Below are 20,860 nucleotides of genomic sequence, written 5' to 3' on the forward strand. Positions count from 1 at the left end.
GCTGCCCTAAGAAGATTGAGGCACACACATATCAGAGCTCCTGACATCCTGGTCCGAGCCGTCTACCAGGTATGAACAGAATTGGTCACTTTGCGTAATTTTCAACAATCTATTGATGACCACCTCCTTAAAAATTACTAGAGTGAGGAATATAATATGAGTCTATCTATCTATCTATCTATCTATCTATCTATCTATCTATCTATCTATCTATCTATCTATCTATCTATCTATCTATCTATCTATCTATCTATGTCTTGTCTATCTGTCTGTCTACATGTTTAATAATTTACTTATATTTAATATTTTTATTAAAATACAAATATAATATATATAATAAATAAATAGTATATTTAGTAGATGTAAATAGTAAATATATAATAGATAAAATAATTAGATATAAAATTGTATTAAAATAAATAAGAATAAATACATTGTAGTTTTAAAATATAAAAAATAAATATTTATTTATCAATCTAAATACAATCTATTTTTTACTAAAAATGTTTTTATATCAAACATTTTATATCCAATATCACTAGTACAGTATTTTTTGCACATACTTGAATATTTTTACATGTCTCTCACTGTTTGTACAGACATGAATGATACCTTAAATCTCACTTATAATATTGTAAAATAAATGAATATTTAGTAACTATGTATTTTAATATTGAATATTGTATATTTATTTAGTGTAGTTTGCTTTTTGAAATATATCAAATAAATAATCATTTATATTCTAAATAAAATATAATTTTTAATTCAATGTATTTATTTATATTTTTACGTAAAAATATTTTGTGATTTGAATAAACTTCTAATCCAAAGTACTTTCACATGTACGGTAATTCGTCTTGTACTGGTTGTTTGCACAAAAATAATACCTTAAATCTGATTTATAATTTCACTTTACGCAATAAAATGAGTAAAAAGAGAGACTTTAGCTGTATGTAGTGACCAGGGGCCGGTTGCATAAACTGCTTAGAGTAGTCATCTAATTAGTTTTCTTCTACACTTGTCATAATTGTTTAATGTCAGTTACAAAAATGTAGATTGGCCCAATTTAAATCAGAATTGTGAGACAGAACCGCATAGCAACACCCTTGGAACCATCCACAACACCCTAGCATTACTGAAGGGAGTTTTACATGGACAGGTGCCATTCACATTTCACCTAAAAAATGTAAAACTCTAGAGGTTGTTTTGTCATCCTTTTTGAATTCATGCCATAATCATGTTGTGTTGTGAGCTATAAAGCGTATTAGTGTTTCTATGGTGGTTTCTAAGGGCTTGAGTCACACACTGTCTCACGGTCGTGAAAACCGCTCTCCACAGGAGTCTACACTTCCATCTATCTGTATGTGTGAGAGAGATCAGTATTCAGGTTGTGTCTCTCCTACCTTCCTGTGTGAACAGAACACAGCAGAGCGAATCTCAGATTTTCCATCTCGCTGTGACATACCTGAAGAAATGACAACTAAGTTTTTATCTGTTCCAAGGCTGATGTATAACAGGATGCTGCTATAGAAACAGAGCCGACAGAAATGAATAAAGCTAGACATTTCTCACGGGGTGCTTTGCATAACCATGGTATTATCATGTTATTTTATAAACATGATATTCTTAGATGTATTTTGGAGTATAATGTAAATTCCATTATATATGAACAATGTATACAACATACAGAATAGAATATACTGTAAAAAGGTATATATACGATATATATATATATATATACAAATTAATATACATTTGTAAATATTTCTTTATTTACAAATTTATGAATATATTTTCATATTGTTTGCTTTAAATTGTAAAGGTTTATATATTTTTTACATTATATTTTTGTGACATTTGTGTAATTTAAAGGAATATTTTGCCCACTAATGATTTATATGATATATAATGATTAGTTTTTTTAAATGTCATATTTAGATTAAATATACTTCAAAAGTCTGTAGTCTTCTTTGTGCAGATGAAGAGCCAGGTGACTTTTGACCCTTTTCATGTTAAGCTTGACCATAGAAATGTCCATTTGAATCTCAAGATTGCAAAAAGAAAACAATAACCCTGTGTAACCTATGAGCTAATCTCACAGAGACCACCCAAAATGACCTTTGAGTTTGACCAGAGGGTGTTCTCAGTGTCTGCAGTGCTGTTATTGTCTGTAAAACCACATACATACGTACAATGTGATGTTAATGGCTTTAGCATGGCTAGTAAATATGATGAACATACATTGTGGCACATTCAGGAGATGAGGAGGGGCTTTCTAATGCATTCTTTCCACATCTATACACGCACACACACACATACACTTTCCTCGCAGGCAGCAGTGTTTGATCCAGTAGGTATTTCCTTGGGAGACCCTTCACCCCCCTCTCCCCTTTTCCTTTCATTCTACTTACCAGAAAAACAAGTCTCTCCGTCCCTCTCGCTCTCTGTCTTCTTTTTAAAGCCCAGCACAGTCCGTCAGCCTCAGTGAAGGCATTATCCTTGCGTCTTAATACACAGCCATAGAGCAGCTATTGTTCCATTTAAGCTGCTAATTGTGTGTCTCAGAGGGTGTGTGAGAGAACGAATGAATGTGAGTGAGAGCGAAGACTCCTGAGGTTAGTTTAGGGCTCAGCACACAGTTAATGTCATTTTACTAACAAAGCTTCACTTATAAAATAGTTGTTTGCAATCTCTGAATACAGTGTGTTAATTTTAGTTTTATGTGCTTTTGACTTTTTAGTAGTTTTTATATTTCTATTTAGCTCTAATTTACTTTTAGTTATTTTTAGCTCTAATTATTTTTAGTAATTTTTTAATAAGTTTTAGTATTTAAACTTATTTCAGTTCGATGTCAAAGCAACATTTCTAATTTAGTTTTTGTTTTTTTCAGCTAAGATGTTTTATCTAATATTAATATTTTATTTTATTTTAGTTTTATTTCAGATAGCTTTAGTTAACAGTAACAGCACTGATTGGAGCCACAGCATGTTACAAGGGATATTGTGCTGAGAACCATGGGAAGGGTCCATTTCCTTTTTCTTAAATCGAGTCTCAGTGTGTGTGTGTGGTGTTTGTGTGTGTTTCAATGTAACCGTGTTCAGCAGTCTTTCCTGCAGTGTTTTCCTCCTCCTTTTTAACCGACATCGCCTGAATTTGAGGGAAATACCATTTTCTCCAATTTGATGGCAAAGTGCCACCCCTGCAGCTGCAGATGAATGGACTCTTCCACTTCAAACTCTGTAGAGAGCTCAGGTCTGGAACAGGACACATCTATTCTTCTGAGTCCGTTTCTCTCTTCGGTCCACAATCCGTCGGTTTGTTTCCCAGCTGCGGAGCTGGTAAATGGGCCGTGCTGCTCCGGGATCCTTCCTGTCTTACTGAAATTTTCGAGCCTTCTGGAGCTGTTCGGCCTTGTTTCATTCCAAACTGGAATGCTCTAAACATCACATCAACCAAACACACACACTGATACACCACAGCTGTATTTATTCACAATGGTATTTTCCCAGAACATAATGTGTGTTAATCTCTTTGCACATTCTTCGCTGCTGATTTCAGGCCTTCGTTTGGAAATGGTGTTATCATGCTGATCAGAGTGTGTTTATGTGTGTGTCGGAGCTGCTAACGGGGTGATTGTGTGATTGAGTGCCTTATCATGCTGCAGATGCTGTGTGGGAGCGTGCAACTGCAAGAAACGTTTAACTGTTTGTTATGATTCAAAAATGCAAATAGGTAAGGCAGATGCTGAAAATGGATCTAGCTGAATGAAGGTGATGAAATGAATATGCAAGTCGAACAGTTTTCCCAGAGGGGAAGTTTATTGCTCTTTCATGCCTCAGGAGATTTACAGGAGTTCTTAATTAAGTTTCATTTAAAATATCAGCTTAAAATCTCTATAAATCCTTAGGAGAAATAAAAAGGAGTTGTTGACATTCAGTAATACTATGGAGTTATAAATGAATTTGGTTAGCATTACTCGGATCAGTTGGTCTTGAAAGAATGTGTAAGAAATGTATAGTTTATTTTGAGATCTTTGAATTTGGTTGCAGATGTCTTTCTCAATCTCTAATGCTGTAGGTGGTGGCCAGGGTGTTCTGATTGGTTGCCATTGAGTTGCTATACAGCTGATAAAGTGTTTTGATTGGTTGCTGGTGGTTTAATAACAATAATAATTAATAAAATAATAATTTGTTACATTTACATAGCGCTTTTCTGGGTACTCAAAGCGCTTTACATGAAAGGGGGGAATCTTCTCAACCACCACCAATGTGCAGCATCCACCCGGACGATGCGACGGCAGCCATATTGCACCAGAACGCCTACCACACACCAGCTTACTGGTGGAGAGGAGACAGAGTTATGAAGCCAATCAATGTATGGGGATGATTAGGAGGCCATGATGGTTAGAGGCCAATGGGGAAATTTGGCGATTGGGATTTTTAACGACCATAGAGAGTCAGGACCTCGGTTTAACGTCTCATCCAAAGGACGATGCTTTTTTACAGTATAGTGTCCCCGTCACTACACTGGGGCGTTAGGACCCACACAGATTGCAGGGTGAGCACCCCTGCTGGCCTCACTAACACCTCTTCCAGCAGCAACCTAGTTTCCCCATGAGGTCTCCCATCAGGTACTGACCAGGCTCAACCCTGCTTAGCTTCAGTGGCCAACCAGTCTTGGGCTGCAGGGTGATATGGCTGCTGGTTTGATTGGTTGGACTGAATGATTAGACTCTTCCCGATCCTACATTTTGAACTTCATTAAAGGGATAGTTCACCCAAAAATGAAAATTTGATGTTTATCTGCTTACCCACAGGGCATCCAAGATGTAGGTGACTTTGTTTCTTCAGTAGAACACAAATTAAGATTTTTAACGCAAACCGTTGCAGTCTGTCAGTCATATAATGTCAGTCAATGTACTCGCGGCTTTGAGAGAAAAAAAAAACATACACAGACAAAACCAAATGAAACCCTGCGGCTCTGTGCAAGAAACTGAACAGTATATATATATATATATATATATATATATATATATAGTTTTTTTTTACCTCTGATCCACTGCAATGCCCAACTGTCCCAAGCTCGTACACTCAACAGCTGGCACGTGATGCGTCGTTGTCGTCTTCTTGCTTTACAGCAGATCGCGGACTTATAAGTGCATTACCGCCACCTGTCTCTCGAATGGACCATTGACACTCTATCTACAATCTCAATTAGGAGTGTCAATGGTCCATTTGAGATGCCCTTGGGGTAAGCAGATAAACATCAAATTTTCATTTTTGGGTGAACTATCCCTTTAAGATGTTTTGGTTGGTTTCCAGGGTGTTGCTATGCAGCTGCTAAAGTGTTTTGAATGGAAAGCTTTTTCTTTTACGTGATGCCACGTGTGAATATTATTTGCTGTCACGCATACTGGAATATACACTATCAGGTGTAGTTGACACTGAGAGGGAGTTTTATCTCAGCAAGTGTTTTTTTCCCATGAATATTCAGATTTCTTGAGTCATATAATAGTGGTATAGCATAAATATTGATTAATAGAAATAGCCTTCTCTCTCTCACTAATTTAACTATGTCTACTGATGTGGTGAAGTGACACTTTGGGCTCAATCCAGCAGTTCTCTAATCGTGGGACTTCCCTGTGTGTGTGTGTGTGTGTGTGTGTGTGTAATCTAGTGGGATTACAGTCAAATGCATGTGATTAGTGTGTATTACCCATAAGGCCGGGTCACACACATACTTCGATGAGTGAATCCTTAGATTTGCTGGTTTGGACACGAATATGAGAGTATGAGATGACTGATGTTTTGTGTTTTATGCAATATGATTCTTTGTATTCTCTTTGGCATGATGGTGATGTGGATAGAATAAAAGTCTCTATGCCATTTAATGGCAGTTGATAATATGCATAAAACGAGACTTTATTTTGACATTTATTAATTTGCATATTAATTTCACATTAAGTTGCATTTTAAATTGCCTGCTATGTATTTCATCATCACTAATGGCTTTCACAAATATAGCTCTATGAATACCTCTGAATGGCATCATAATTTATGAGTTTCATTAATACAAAGCTTAATAAAGAATGTAAATTCTAATTTAAAAAGTGAAATAAAAAAAAGTGTACACCACACACACACACACACATATATATATATATATATATATATATATATAAGATAGATATAGATGTAGATATGTAAATAATAAAAGAATGCTTACCAAGGCTGCATTTATTTGTACATAAATACAGCAAAACCAGTAATATTGTGAAATATTATTGCAATTTAAAATAACTGTTTTCTATTTGAATATATTTTAAAATGTAATTTATTTCTGTTATTGCAATGCCGAATTTTCAGCATCATTATTAAGTCTTCAGTGTCACATGATCCTTCAGAAATCACTCTAGTATGCTGATTTGGCACACAAGAAATATTTCAAGAATATATGCGTATATATAATAGTAATGCTAAACTCTTGTGCTTAATATATTTGTGAAACCGTGATACATAATCATTTTATTAAAAAAGAGAGATATTAGATCATATAGCTGACCTTTTGAACCCTAGAATAGTCCTGTTTTGTTGGTGGGCGAGAGGGGAAGAGATTCTTAATGAACTTTCTGTTGAAATGATGAAGACTTTGGCTGACCTCTGCCGTGAGCCTTGACGAGCTGTCATATTCAGAGTTGAAAGCTGGCATATTCCAGAAAATAGCCCTAATTACAGTCAAAATCTCCCACATCACCCTCTGTGACCTCTGACCTGATTCAGCACATCATTAGGCTGTATTTATATTTCATGCAAACACACTCTCACCCTGCTCAAGCCTAAACTGAAGACACTTAATCCGTGTGTCAATAATTCACATCACTAACATAATAAATAAGTCAGTAATAGGTGAATGACATCAGTATAAGTAGTGTTACTGCACTTTGTGTTGTGTGGTTAAAGAACAAGACTGTGTTCATAATATACTGTTCTATGCAGTATTTTTTAAAACATAGAATGTGAAAGAATGTCATTCCATTTGCTACATTATATTGTCATATGATCTCGTTATGAGAATGAGATTATATAACGAGAGATAGATGTTCAAAATCACAGTTATATTCATTTGTCATGCTGAAAATGTAAGATCAAGTTGAGCGTGTTGCATTGTGGGATTCTTTACCCAGCATAGTGTGATCTAGTTCTATACTGCGTATTTGGCAAATATAGTAGACTATCAGGGGATTGCAGGCAGAAAAACTTGCATGCTGTGCACAATATACATACTGCACACTGCAGTGTGGTTATGTTTGGTTATGGTTATGTTTTGAAACAGTAGTATGTTTTTAATGCATAGAGAGAACAAGTAATCTATTATATATGTAGTCTAAAGCAGGATCTCTTGGCTCTGAGGAATTCCAGATTTGACTTACGCAGCTTCCAGGAAGGCTCTCTAGACATGACAGGTGTGCCGAGATGAGATTTGATTTAGGGCCAGTCAGGAATTGAGAGATAAATGCACCTGGAGCCACATTCTGTTACTATGGTGATACATGTGACTAATAGTGACATCAGCGCGTCAAGAGGAGGCTGAAATGCTGATATATTAGTATTTGAATTGTAAACAAGGATTAAAGAGAGGGGTGTGTGTGTGTGTGTGTGTGTGTGTGTGTGTGTTTAAACAGCCAGATATTTTCGCAGGATACCAAAGGCTAATTTGCATATCTAGATAAGATACACAGTCTAAATCTCATGGTTTCTTTTCTTTCTTTCTATATTAATTTATTTTAATAATAATTTCAAAATTTTAATTTACCATAACATTTTTTATGGTAATGTAGATTTAAGTAGTGAGGATTTAGGTAGAGATTTAGCAAACTTTCACTTGGGTCTGGTTCCATTCTGCTACTGTATGTAGTTACCATTTTTATTTATCCAATTAATTTCTCACAGATTAAAAAATGGGCTGTAAACAGCAGTTCACATTGATTATAATTGTGTCTGGGAGAGAGTGTTGCTTCTTCCTGTTTGAGAAAGTGATATTAAGGGTAGTCAAGGCCAGCTGTCCCACTCATTTCCTCTCTTTCTGTTTGCTATTCTGTGTATTGGTTTGACTGTGTGATGGGTCATGAAGTTCATTGCGTCTGCAGTGCCTGCACAACACAGCCAATTAGAGATTCAGCCAATCAGGGCTCAGTTCTCACATCTGACCTGAACATATCAATCACAGCTTTGGTGAGAAACCGTTGAGATGGGCATTTATGCAGTGGCCTGGTCAAAGTGATTGATTTACACTCGTTTAATTATAAATGAGTGAGGGACAGTAGGAGAGAAACAGATATGTGGAAACTGCCCACTTAGTCTACTATGACAGTGACACACGATGATGTACTTGTGACTGTGTGAGAGAGAAATTCACTTTTAAACTGATAACGCTTTTGTTGAGGGAGTTTTTTTGTGTGTGTGTGTCACATATTATTGCATAACTAGTGTCTGTCCTAACTGAAATGAAAGCATATAAGCATAGAAATAGAAAGAGATATAAGAGTTTTTTTTTTTCAGATTTAAATATTGGCTGGCATAGGATATATAATTCTTATTAAATAATTTAAACATGGTAAATGTGATCTTTAACAAATCTTAAAATTAATGTAGAGTTAATTTAGTTGCTTATATGCTATTATAGTTTAATATTTTGAATAATATTAATATTTTAAATTAAAACCTTTAATTTTTGCTTTCAGTTTTAATTTCTTAATTGTTTTTTAATCATGTTTTAATCATTTTTTAAATATTTTATGATGTGCTTTTTGGCATTTCTATGTTTTTCTGGGGGTTTTTTCTATTTGGATTTAAGAGAGTATTAAAATGAATAACGCAACACGATTTATTAACATTTGCTCTCGTCAAATATCTGGTATTTGCATCATTATTTAACCCCCCCCCCCCCCCCCCCCCCCCCAAAAAAAAACCCCATGTCTTAAAGTATTTTGCTCTATTTGCTAGAACTATTTGTTGTTGCTAGGAGAAGGCACCACAGAGAATAGAGACACCGTGGTAGAAGGGAGAGGATTTTTTCCACACGCATTAATTTAAATGGAATGCCAGAAGAACACCTAATCCGAACATATCCTTACGCTATGGTTGACTATTAACATTCCTTTTGGACAATTTCAGAGGTTAAAAAGGATTTGTGATAAGGTGGAGGATTTTGACATCAAGGCCCAAGATATGATTCAGAGATTTAAAGAACGGGGATATAAAAATAGTGTGATTGAGAATGCATACAATAAAGTTAAAAACATAAGTAGAGATGAGTTATTGGTACAGAGACAAAAATCAAGTCATTCAGAAAATTCAGTGTATTTTGTTACACAATACAGTACAGAGGCAAATAAAATAAAATAATGAAGGAAATCTTGATGAGTGTTGTTTTTAAATTCTAAAGCCATGTGAATAAAGGCTTTTGAATTTTTTCACACTACTCGAGTGCCTTGGATTTATGAGTTTTTTGATTATACGAAAGAATCCTGCAAAGAGCACTGATTAATGGATTTTTTTACACCCCAGCAGCACTTTTTTGCATAATTGTGAATATATCCTTACGCTATTTTGCACTGCACTTGGTAGATTGCATTGGTCATTATGTAAATAAGATGTTGTGTCTGTGTTCTTTAATTTGCGCGTTGTCAGTAAATCACCCGCAGAAGTTTCCACGCCCATCAGTGTTGTTTTGGAATTGGACTCTCGTGCTAATTTGCCCTGTTTAGTAAATCTGGCCCTTAGTTTTTTATCTATTGTTTTTTAATCTCATATTCAAATTTAATTTTGAATTATTATCATTTCAGCTTTATTTCAATGACCAAAAAATATTATGTAGTTTTAGTTAACAATGTTTTATTTATTTAGACAAAATAGGGTTTATATATATATGACCATTAATCAGCTATTGGCTACAACATGAAAATAATGATAATATTGTCCAAAATTTTAATGCTAGTGCAGCCACAAGATTACATTGTTTAAAAATCTGTCCTTTGCACTAATAAAAGCATTCATAATTTTCATTGCTAGGAACGTTGTCAAACTATAAGTTAGCATAATGTTTCTATTTTTGAAATGGACTGTCTAAATAGGCAGTTCAGGTGTTGGAAAGGAGCAGTTCTTAGGTGGTATAAAAACATTTGTCAATTCAGAGCGTAGTGTGTGTGTGTGTGTGTGTGTTTATCTTGAGGGGTCCGTTATATCCAGGAACACCTGAAGTCCATACGCATATCTATTTCAGTTTAATAAACTACAGATGTGTGTGTGGCCCAGAATCCTCCTTCACTCGCTCTTTTATCAACAAACTCCAAATTGCTCTAGTTTCTCCAGAATCCCAAGAATGCTTGACCGACTGAAGTTGTTCTCTCATACAGAAATAGCCAACGGTGCTGCATGAAAGCATACCTCTAAAACACAGCATGAGAAAACAGCTCAACAACTCTGAGAGTGATGGGAAAAGAGAAAACTTTCAATCATATTTAAAGGGATAGTCCAAAATGTTTAATTATGTAATTGTTTACTCACCCTCATTTCAATCAGGCTTCAAAAACAAACAAAAAAAAGTACCCTAAATCTAGTCTGCACTTCATATAAAGTAGAATTATATGAGGAACAGACTAAATTCACAGATTATTAACCAAAACTCTCCCACTCATATAGTGTTTTTGGTCACCTGTCACCGGAAATATTGAAGAGCAGCATGATCTTGTCTCCTTTTGAACAACATGAGGCTGAAATGATACACAATTTTCTTTTTTGGAGTGAACTATTTCTTTAAGACCTTTCCTAGATCAGGTTTCCTCTTCAATGGATCATCATTCCCAGGAGAGCCCTTTATTAAACACACACAAACATACAAAGCCTGTGAAGATGAGCGTACATAGTGGTCGTATATGGTGAGAGCAGTGATGTGGTTTGTGGTCAGAGTGTGTAAGAGGCACAGACTGTGATGCTGTAAACTCTCTCTGTCTTGTGATGTGTGTGAGGGATCGTTTCTGCTGCTCCACTGACTCATATACTCACTGAGGTTTATGTCCTGGTTTACACACACACTTTCACACTCTCATAGGATTCTGCTGACATGCACACAATTAAAGACACACGTAGTCATGTGAGAGGAGAGGAGATCTCATTTATTGATTCACACAGTTCCCGAGTCAGCAATCTGTTCGTGTTACAGACTTTTTTCTGTCCTTTATGACTTAATGAATCAGCATTTTTGAACAAATTGGGTGAGAAAATGATTCATTGAATCACTTATTCCACTGGATTTGTTTCTAATGTTTGAAAGAACTGGTTGACTGAATGATTAATTGATTAATCAGTGTTTTTTGAACAAATCAGTTGAGTCAGTGACTTATTGAATCACTTAATAGCCACTTGATTCATGTCTTGATTGAATGTTTCAGAGAAAGAGTCACTTAAAAATCCCCCAAATGAACTAACTAGTATCCTAAAATGTATGTCACACATATACATATATATATAATATTAAATACTGTAACAATTTTTTGTTGGAATTTACTTGCCAAGTACATATTTGTCTAGATATAACTTATTCCTAAGCGTCTCTTTGTCTCTTATACACATTCACAGCAGGGTCAGTTTCTGTTTGCCAGAGATGGATTTGCATTCAGTAGTTCTACCTCAATCAATATTCAAAACGGCGTGAGAACAGAGTGACTCAGCTTTTAACAGAGAAACCTTTACAATCACATAGAAACCATGGAAAATTTCAAATAAAACATAGATGAATATGTTCCAGTAAGTTCCAGTAAACATTATCGGCTCGATTGCTGTTTATCTGATCTTGTTTATCTTATTTATTTATTCCATGTGTTTCCAATGTATACAGTGGGATATATTTGTGGGTGTGTTAGTAGGCTATAAAGCTTTAGATGTTTAGGTTGTGTCTGTGTGTGTGTGTGTGTGTGTGTGTGTGTAGTATACAGGCCAGATGGGAGTAAAGCTATGCAGTGAAATTACAGCAGGAGAGCTCTCACACACGTTTGATGTGCTCGCATGTGGGGGTGTGTTGCTTTTTTCCACAGATTTAACTGGAAACACATTTTCTTCTCTCATAAAACACACATGCACTGACATGAGGCACAAAAAGAGTCATTCCCAGTCTCTTTGTGCTTATGGCCCCCTATTCTGAAGTGGCTTTTATTTATAGAGAAGTTACAGGTCTCTTTAGACCATTCATTCTCACATACATCTGAGCGAGCGCAGTTATGATCCTCAGTAGTCCAATAACATACACACCTGTACAGACACAGGTGCTTTGGTGTCCATCCCAAAAACGTTGTTGGATAACTATTTTACAGTGCACAATTACTCCTTTAATCCCTTTAAAGATCTGAAGCTCTTTTATAACCCACGGCTAATACATCCATGGCTTTCCCATAAGGAAAATACCATAATTTTCTGCTGTTAACCTCACTCACACCTGGATCCGTGAAAACTGCATATAGAATTACACAAATTCAGTATCAACACGAGCACACACTCACCCATGCTCACTGCAGAGACTGTGGGGGATCTTTGATGTGATTTAAAGGAGGTTAACCCAATGAGATTATTCATAAAAAAACCTCCACCCACAGCCAACATCCTACACCCTAAAAACTAAACCCCACCAAAGCCCTGTGGCTCGTCCACCCCCAGTCCCTGAGCAGGAGATGACGAGAACATGAAAGGGCCTACGGTTTGGTTTGGTGTAGATGGTTTTTGTGTTTATCATCCCAGCAGATTTTATGACTGCAGCATGAAACAGACAGCAGAAAGAGATTCACGGTAGTCTATTTGAATGGAAACAAAATCTGTTGCTGCAAAGTCATATGATTTTCTTTCTTTCATGAATTGAAATAGAGAAATCTTGAGGAATGAAAACATAAATAGAGGCATCATGATTTAAAAAAAAGAGGGGGGGGGGGGGGGTGGGGGTATATGCATTTGTTGTATGTGAAACTGCAGTTTGAACAGTCATCAAAATTGATCTCCATGAGTTCCATGGAAGAAAGTAACCCATTTATGATTAGAGCAACGTGAGGGTGAGCAAGTCTTATACTCACTAATACTGCATTTATTTTATCAAAAATGCTGAAAAAAACTGTAATATTGTGAAATATTATTACAATTTAAAATAACTGTTTTCTATTTGAATATATTTTAAAATGTCATTTATTCCTGTGATGCAAAGCTGAATTTTCATCATCATTCCTCCAGTCTTCAGTGTCACATGATCCTTCAGAATTCATTCTGATGCTGCACAAGAAACATTTCTTATTATTTTTACAGTTTAAAAAGTCTTCACACTCTTTGCTGCATAAAAGTACCCCACATGTTTTAAAGGTATTGTATATGTTGCTGTTCCCTAGATGAAAAAAGTCTGTGTGTGAATGTTAACAGCAAGGTTAAGGATGAACTCCATCTTGATTCAATTATAGGTCAGCTCTGTTTACATCTAGTTCCAACATTATTGGCCACATACAGCCACAACCTCACTACACACGCACACACAAATAGCATTCAGTCCTTCCTCCATCCAATTTTACGGTTTGCGTCAGCCATACAACCTGTCCTTATGTCCGCAGATGGAGAAGTGTAACCCGTGTGACCGCCTTCCGAAAAATAACAAACCCCTCGAAATATACACACACATACACCCCGGCTTTGTCTCCGAGCCTGAGGCAGTGAGACAGAAATAACCAAACTCAGAGACTCCTAACCAGAACCACATTTCCTTTATTGAGGAAGCCAGAGAAGGCAAGAGAAGTCGGTTTCCCATATTTTTTTTTTTCATTGCGTTTTCAGGAAATTTCAGCCTTTTCATTTTCTCAGGGAACATCACAATCTCTTCTTCTTATACTCCTCTGGCTGCTTTAGACACAAAAAACAGTACGTATTAAACTAATTGTGGCTTTGGTCTGGCAGACATGGGCAGGATTGGTTTTTCAGAAGTTTATTTTAGAACTTCTCTCTCCCCAATCTGTGGTGTAGGCCTGGACATTCTCATTTATTCTGAAACGCCCCCACAGTATCAAGGGTTTCCTTTTGTATGAATGTTCCCCTCCATCCATGTACAGACACACACACACACACACGCTCCCTGTTTTAAACAACGGGCTCTTGTGACACTGTTCGGACCTGTGCCCAGAGGAAGGAGCCAATAAATGAAGTTCAAATATGTATTAGAGAGCGCAGAGAGATCATGAGGGACTGTTTAAGTTGGACAGTGGTGTTTCCGCTGTGGCTGAGTGTCCAAAATCAGCAGCGATATGAACAGCCGGGATGTTGTGGGTTTTCAGTCACCATGCACTACCTCCATTATGTTTCTCAAAGAACCTTTCAATGAACAGTTCTTCAAAGAACCATTGTTTTTATATTCATTTTAATATTCTAATGAACCAAGAAGGTTCCATGAATGTTAAAGTTTCTTCATGGACCCATAGATGCCATTACATTGATTGCATATTGGTTCCCCAAAGAACTTTCAGTTAACATTTCCTAAGAACCATAATTTTTGTGTGTAAAGAACCTTTTAATAATCTAAAGAACAATTTTGACTATAAAAAAACCTTTTGTGCAATGAAAAGGTTCCATGGGTGTTAAACGTTCAATGCCAATAAAGAGCCTTTATTTTTAAGAGTGCATAATGATTCAAATCAGAGATGATGGATCGGACTGTCATCAGATCCAACAGATACACTGAGATTCGTCTGACCTCAGAATGTTTGTTTATTGACAATGTTATAACCAGCAGTTGAATGATAATGAAATGTAAGCCTGCAGCCTAATTGCATTATGTTTGGAGTGTTTTTCAATTACTTTTCAAAGGGCTTCCCATGAGTATGCGTGAGAGAGTGATGAAGAGAGATGGAAAATCCTGACCCTCAGTGCAGTCTTTCTCTCTATCGTTCAAGTGCATTTAAAGCAAGGCTGAAAAACGTTAAACCAACGGCTGTGGAAATGATTCTGTGCTGTATCATTGTAAGACATAATGCACTGGGGATTTTTTATCATGGCCTGTGCAAAGAAATGCCATTTTAAAGCAATGTTTTTTTTTAACCTAAAGACTTCTCACACTGTTACACTTAGGTTCTTTATCTTTGGTTAAACAGAATTACAGATAACATGCTTACCTCAATTACTGGTTTGCATACTTACAAAACATTAATATTAATGCACTTGCATAGGTTTACTTGTAAACTTCTACATGTTGTTTAGTTTGCAAGTGAAGGAAAATGTCAATGACAGAAAATGTTGCCTTTATTATTTTGTCTTTGCTTGTGTTTAAAGGCACAAGACAACCACAACTAATTCATTGCACAACATTTTTACAAATGGACAAGCTGTATTACATTAAGATATGGATAAAAATGTGTCTGATTTAAAAATATGAAACACAAAATCATGGCTTGGGAATTATAGAAATAGCTCTTGTGAATTGCTATGCAGAATTTATGCACACAGGCTATGACCCTTAAAAGGAAAACACCTTCCAGTTTTTGTAAAAGTTTTCGTTGAACCGTCTGCAATGTTGACTTTGCGGTGAAACGACCGTTAGACGTCTGTGTGAAGGAGTTCACACAAATCAACTGCCTCTAACAGTCGGGTTCAGTTTGAAAGCATCTTTCAAACGTTTCTCTCTCCTTTTTCCCTTCTTTCGTTCACCCTGGCCAAACCAAACGGGAAGGGAAATCTGCATTGGAAACGGAGGGGCGGAAGAAGTCAGGCAGAGGGAGAGAAAGAGTGCAACCCATTCCCAAATGTTTCTACTGCAAATCCAGATGTGGATCTGTTAGCTTCTACACACACAGAGTGAGTGTGTGCGTGTGCGTGCAGTTTCACAAGACCAAGGAGTTCACAATTTGCATCCCATCCACCTTCTTGTCCACTCTTTTAAATATTTTAATGTTTTTCCACAGTGCAGAAAATCCCTTACAGATGATAATACTTCAGTACTTTGATATATAGGCATAATGAATAGTTACCATATTCATACCATGGTATTTGCACCCCATTTTCAATTAATACAATGGTATTACTGGGTAGACTTTCAAAACTGAACCAAAACATTCCATTACCATAGTACCATGCCCCCCCCCCCCCCCCCCCCCCCTCCAAAAAAAAAAACCTACCCTTACAAAAAGTTATCAGGTCAGGTAATATTGTGGTGACATCATAGAAATTCAAAACCATGATGCTGTTTTTGGACATGTATCACCATCTGATATTTAAATAGTAGTTCAAGGTGGTTAAGAAAATCATTCATGTCTAAATAAATATGGTTGTACTTGTACTTTTAGTTGTGTAGTGGTAAGCTTTGGACAGATGCTACACTTCTTGCATATTCCTGGTGTAATCCTGTGACATTTTATTATGTACTATTAGTATTGATTAATATTTTGAATTAGCTTTTATTTTTATATTTTCACTTCAGATTTTAAGTTAAGTTTTCGTTTATGTGCTTTTTTATATTTGTATTATATTATTTATTTATATATGTTTAGGTTTTTATTCATTCAAGTTTTGGTAAATTAATCGGTAAGTTAAAGTTTTTCCTTTAGTAGTACTTACATTTTATTTTAATTCTGCTTTATTTTAGTTAATGAAAATGAATTACAATATTTTAGTTTAGGTAACAATAACAACAAAGGTGTAAAATGATGACGATGTCAGGCTGGACTAAGTGTGTGTGTCGCCGGTGTCCCTGAGGAAGAGGAGCAGCGGCAGGAGGAGGAGGAGGAGTGGTTTGCTGTGGAGGGGCTGCTAGTGTGTGTGAGTGTGTATAGTGTTGTGCGGAGCTGCTTGCTGGACGCGGGCCAGCGGTCCCTGTGAAACAGCGCGTTGAGAGCGGAGAGGGATGGGATGGGATGCGCTGGCACTGCCGCTGTCAGTCCGCTCCGCTCCGCCTGTGCAGCTTCACCGGGGATCACAACAACGACATGGATGATGCTGACTGCGAGGATGATTTAGGCCGGCGTGTCAATGTTTTCTCCACGGATTTAACCCATTTGGATTACTGTTGTTGTTAGAGAGCATTTATTTATTATTATCTCGGCGAGGAATTCACGCACGCGGGATTTTTAACAAGGTAAATCGCGCGCAAGTCTCGCGCTTCAGTCAGTCAGTGAGAGACGATAGAAGGATGGATGCATTAAACCCGCGTTTTCGTTGTTTTTTACTTAACTAAACAGTTGTACACACATTTTACTGTCAACCTGAGATAGAGCACTGGTTTGTGACCATACACGGAGGATATCATCGTTAAAATCCGATTTTAGGAGGTGAAAAGGGTCCTCAGAGTATAAACTGTTCTGCAGCTAGCCTGTTAGCCACTTACCTCAGAAACACCGAGACATGTTATGTGAGAAATACTGCGTCGTTTTTTCATAATGTTGATCTGTTTTGACGATCATCATCCTTAAGGTGATTTGTAGAAACTATTAATGTTGCTTTTAAAGGAGTTTGCATACTAAACTTGCTAGCTCATTTGCTTTGCTTGGTCACAATAGCTGCCCATTCAGTCTCACTCATCCATTTTTCCAAGGCTGTTAACCTGTGCTGACAGCTGAATATGATCAGATCTGCTGTGGATAGTGACAGGAACTTAAGAGGATTGGATGCATGTGACCATCAGTCATATCCTTAAAATCCTTGAACAATGCAGTTGTGTTAAGTCTTGCCTTATTAGATTTACAGGAAATGTCCTATGACAGTCTCATAGAAAGACTATATAAGTTACTACTATATAGTCTCATTAGAAAGGATTTGCTGTCTCGAAACCTACCTTTGTGGGCTATCTATATATCTATCGTGTCTTAACTGGATGCCTAACGTTACCTAAGCAGCATTGTTGTGTGCGTGTCTTTGCTTTATTAAATTTGATAGCAATGCCTCTCATGGAAAGATATGTTGGTTTGGGCTGTCTCAAAAACTTCTCACCTCCACATAGATATGCTTCTCACCTCCACATAGATATGCTTCTTACCTCCACATAGATATGTAGATTTTGATGCAATGTCCAATTAGATGTGAGCTGCCTACCTAGACAGCATCATAGCTGCATTAATCAAAAAATGCTGTGTAGATAAGCTCAGTAGAGCATTTTTGGGCTTCATAGATACATTCCACTAATAAATTTGGTTGCAGTTTCCTATGACACACTCATAGAAAAAAGGACTGTCTCAAAACCTAATGAAATGCCTACCTAAACAACATTTTTAGGCTTCATAGATGTGTTCAGCTTTATTTGATTTAGTAGCAGTGTCCTATGACGTCCTCATAGGATGCAAAATCCTGCAGAGATGTGAGCTTCCAACCTTGACAATATTTTTTGGCATCATAAATGGCCTGAAAAGGCTGTCTAGATAGCCAGCCCATTAGGTTTTGAGGCACAGCCTGGAATTGGAGTCTGTCTACAGACAGTAAACAAAGCAGACTAGGCTGTGTCTATCTAGGCAGCTGTGGTCCTGCCGGTTCAGGGTGACGGATGTCTTTTTTTTGTGCTGCTCAGCCTGTGATGTCTGCAGTGCAGGGCAGCAGTGTCAGCTGGCTGATGTACTCTAGCACACACGGTCAGGCATGAAAACCAGACCTGTAGTCGCCTAGACTTTTATCATTTGTCAGTCTGCACCATGAGACTTATTTCGTGCTTGAGTTTGTGATGAACATTGATTTTTCTGGTTTTGTGGTGACCATGTTGCATGTGTGGTCTGTGTGGTGCACTGTCATTTTGTTGTCATTGTGCATTAAGGGGAAATAATGGCTTAATGCTCCCTTGCTGTGTGTATGGGGTTGTGTCTGGTGGTCTAAATCATCACGAGGACATCAGCCACCTCCAACCATGTCTAATATCTGTGTCTGATATGATCTGAATTGGATGTTCACTAATTCAAATGCTCTTATATCTCTATCTTCTACACATCATACTGCTCATTGACAGTGTATGTGAAGCTAACATGTAGTTTAGGATTTAGTACGGATAAACCGCAATGAAACCCTAAACAGTGCATCAGGGTCAACCTTAAATCTGCTCTAGAGAGTGGGTTTATCATCAGATCAGATTATGTTACGCTGTAATCGTCTCTTCTGCAATGTGCATCAGAGTAGCTGCACCTTATTATTAGGGCTGCATGATTTCATGATGCATGAATCTAATAGCAATTTTCCAATTATTTTGAAAGCTCCAAGTTTGCTGTGCTTGTTGCACAATGCGACTATAAAATATTTCACTGCAAAATAAAAAATGAAGTATTTAAGAAAAGTATTAGAACATTAATAATAATGCTTAACGATAATGATAGTTTACAGTATGACTGTAAAATTGCAATATTTATGCCTTTCTTAATATCAAACGTTAAAACATCAAGCTTTTTTTGGCAGAAAAGTGCAGGGAGGCCATAAAGTTTCTATTTTGTGGACAAATATAAATGCTTCTAAAGTTGTCATTACAATTTTTAGAAGATGGTTGGCACATTATGTTCCCATATGTGACCCAAACTCAGAGAAGATGCAGAGTTGAGCTTGTGTGGCAGCATTTACTGTGAACTGAGACATTGCAAATGAAGTATCATGAGTTTCTCATGTGTAAAAGTATGCAGTGTACTGTATATAATTTAATTAAATCACACTAAGCCGTATAATTGTGCAGCCCTTTTTTGTCTATAAAACAATGGCAATGGTTTACAAAGATAAAACTGACTGAAATATATGTGTTATGTGATTTTAATGACATCACAGGTTCGTAGGGCATTGTGAGTGTACTGTGGTGCACGAGTTCAGCTGAAGAAGAAGTGACTCACCGTTCAGTGATTACAGGCGAGGCATTTTGTAACCTCCAGACACAGCATACAAACACACTTCTGCTAACACACCATTCCCAGCACCTGATTGTTAGATTCTGGGATTGTGGTTGAGAGCTGTTCACCTCCCCTCCAGATACACCCTAGTGAGGAGCGTTCTCATTCAGTGGAGCGGAGGTGTGACATCTCGAGCTACAGGCTGTAAGGATGTGCTCCCATCACCAGCATGCTGTTTGCTTCATTCAAAGCCTCAGGTTTAATCTCCTATTGTGTGGTGGGAAGTGTTCCTATCAAGCCTGACTCAGACCTTAAGAGGTTTAATATGGTGATATAACCAAACTGCAGTGCTTTCGGGCTACCGCAAGGTCGGTAATAAAGTTTAACCTTTAAGATTGGAAAGTCAGCCCAATATCAGCCACCACAAACTTTGGCTTCTGGGTTCTGCATCTTTTGTTTGTTATGAGCGGGCCCACATGGAATCTGTGCCCTCAAAAAGCTTCACAGATCTCCACAGAATTGGAACAATAATCATTCACAGTTCTGCACTTCCCACCACAGTTTGTTTATTAAATATTTTGGCTGATTTGAATTGCTTTCAGTTGCCAAAAAGAGTGTAATGCTCTGTTTTACTTTGTTTAGATCAATTCCATAGGATTCTGCCAATTTTAAAAAATAAATTATAGTTTTGAGTGTTTAATTAGGATAGTATGTCTACAAGGATATTGTGCTTTGAGGAAGGATTAAGTATTATTTATTTTATTTATCGATCACATTTTTAAAAAAAGTTAGTTTTTTGTGTTTGATTATGATAATCTACACAATCTATCTACAAGGATACTAAACTATGAGGAATGTTTAAATAAGAGTTTATTAATTTATTTAATTAATAGCCTATTTTGAATAGGTTACTTTTTGAGTAAGTGTTGGCTGGGAAATGCTTTAAGTCTAAAGATGCTTTAAATGGGAATAATTTGGTTTTTGGACAACTGGTAGCTTAGTGAGCCGTCATTA

The 20,860-nt window shown here is 36.8% G+C and overlaps 1 protein-coding gene across 3 annotated transcripts in view; it reads left to right on the forward strand.

Moving 5' to 3' along the window:
• The window catches only part of LOC306888415 (FERM domain-containing protein 4A-like), a 76,498-nt gene that overhangs the window by 11,319 nt on the left and 44,319 nt on the right, over positions 1-20,860 (forward strand). Inside the window, exon 1 of one of the 3 annotated variants that reach the window (XM_079446687.1) lies at positions 16,785-17,139. The exons of the other annotated variants lie outside the window; for them this stretch is intronic. The gene's annotated coding sequence lies outside the window, so the exon portion shown is untranslated. Of the gene's footprint in view, positions 1-16,784; positions 17,140-20,860 lie in introns of those variants that run through there. 3 annotated transcript variants of the gene reach the window in all.

Source organism: Barbus barbus, assembly GCF_936440315.1.
Source record: "Barbus barbus genome assembly, chromosome: 22".
In the NCBI taxonomy this organism is placed as follows: domain Eukaryota; kingdom Metazoa; phylum Chordata; class Actinopteri; order Cypriniformes; family Cyprinidae; genus Barbus; species Barbus barbus.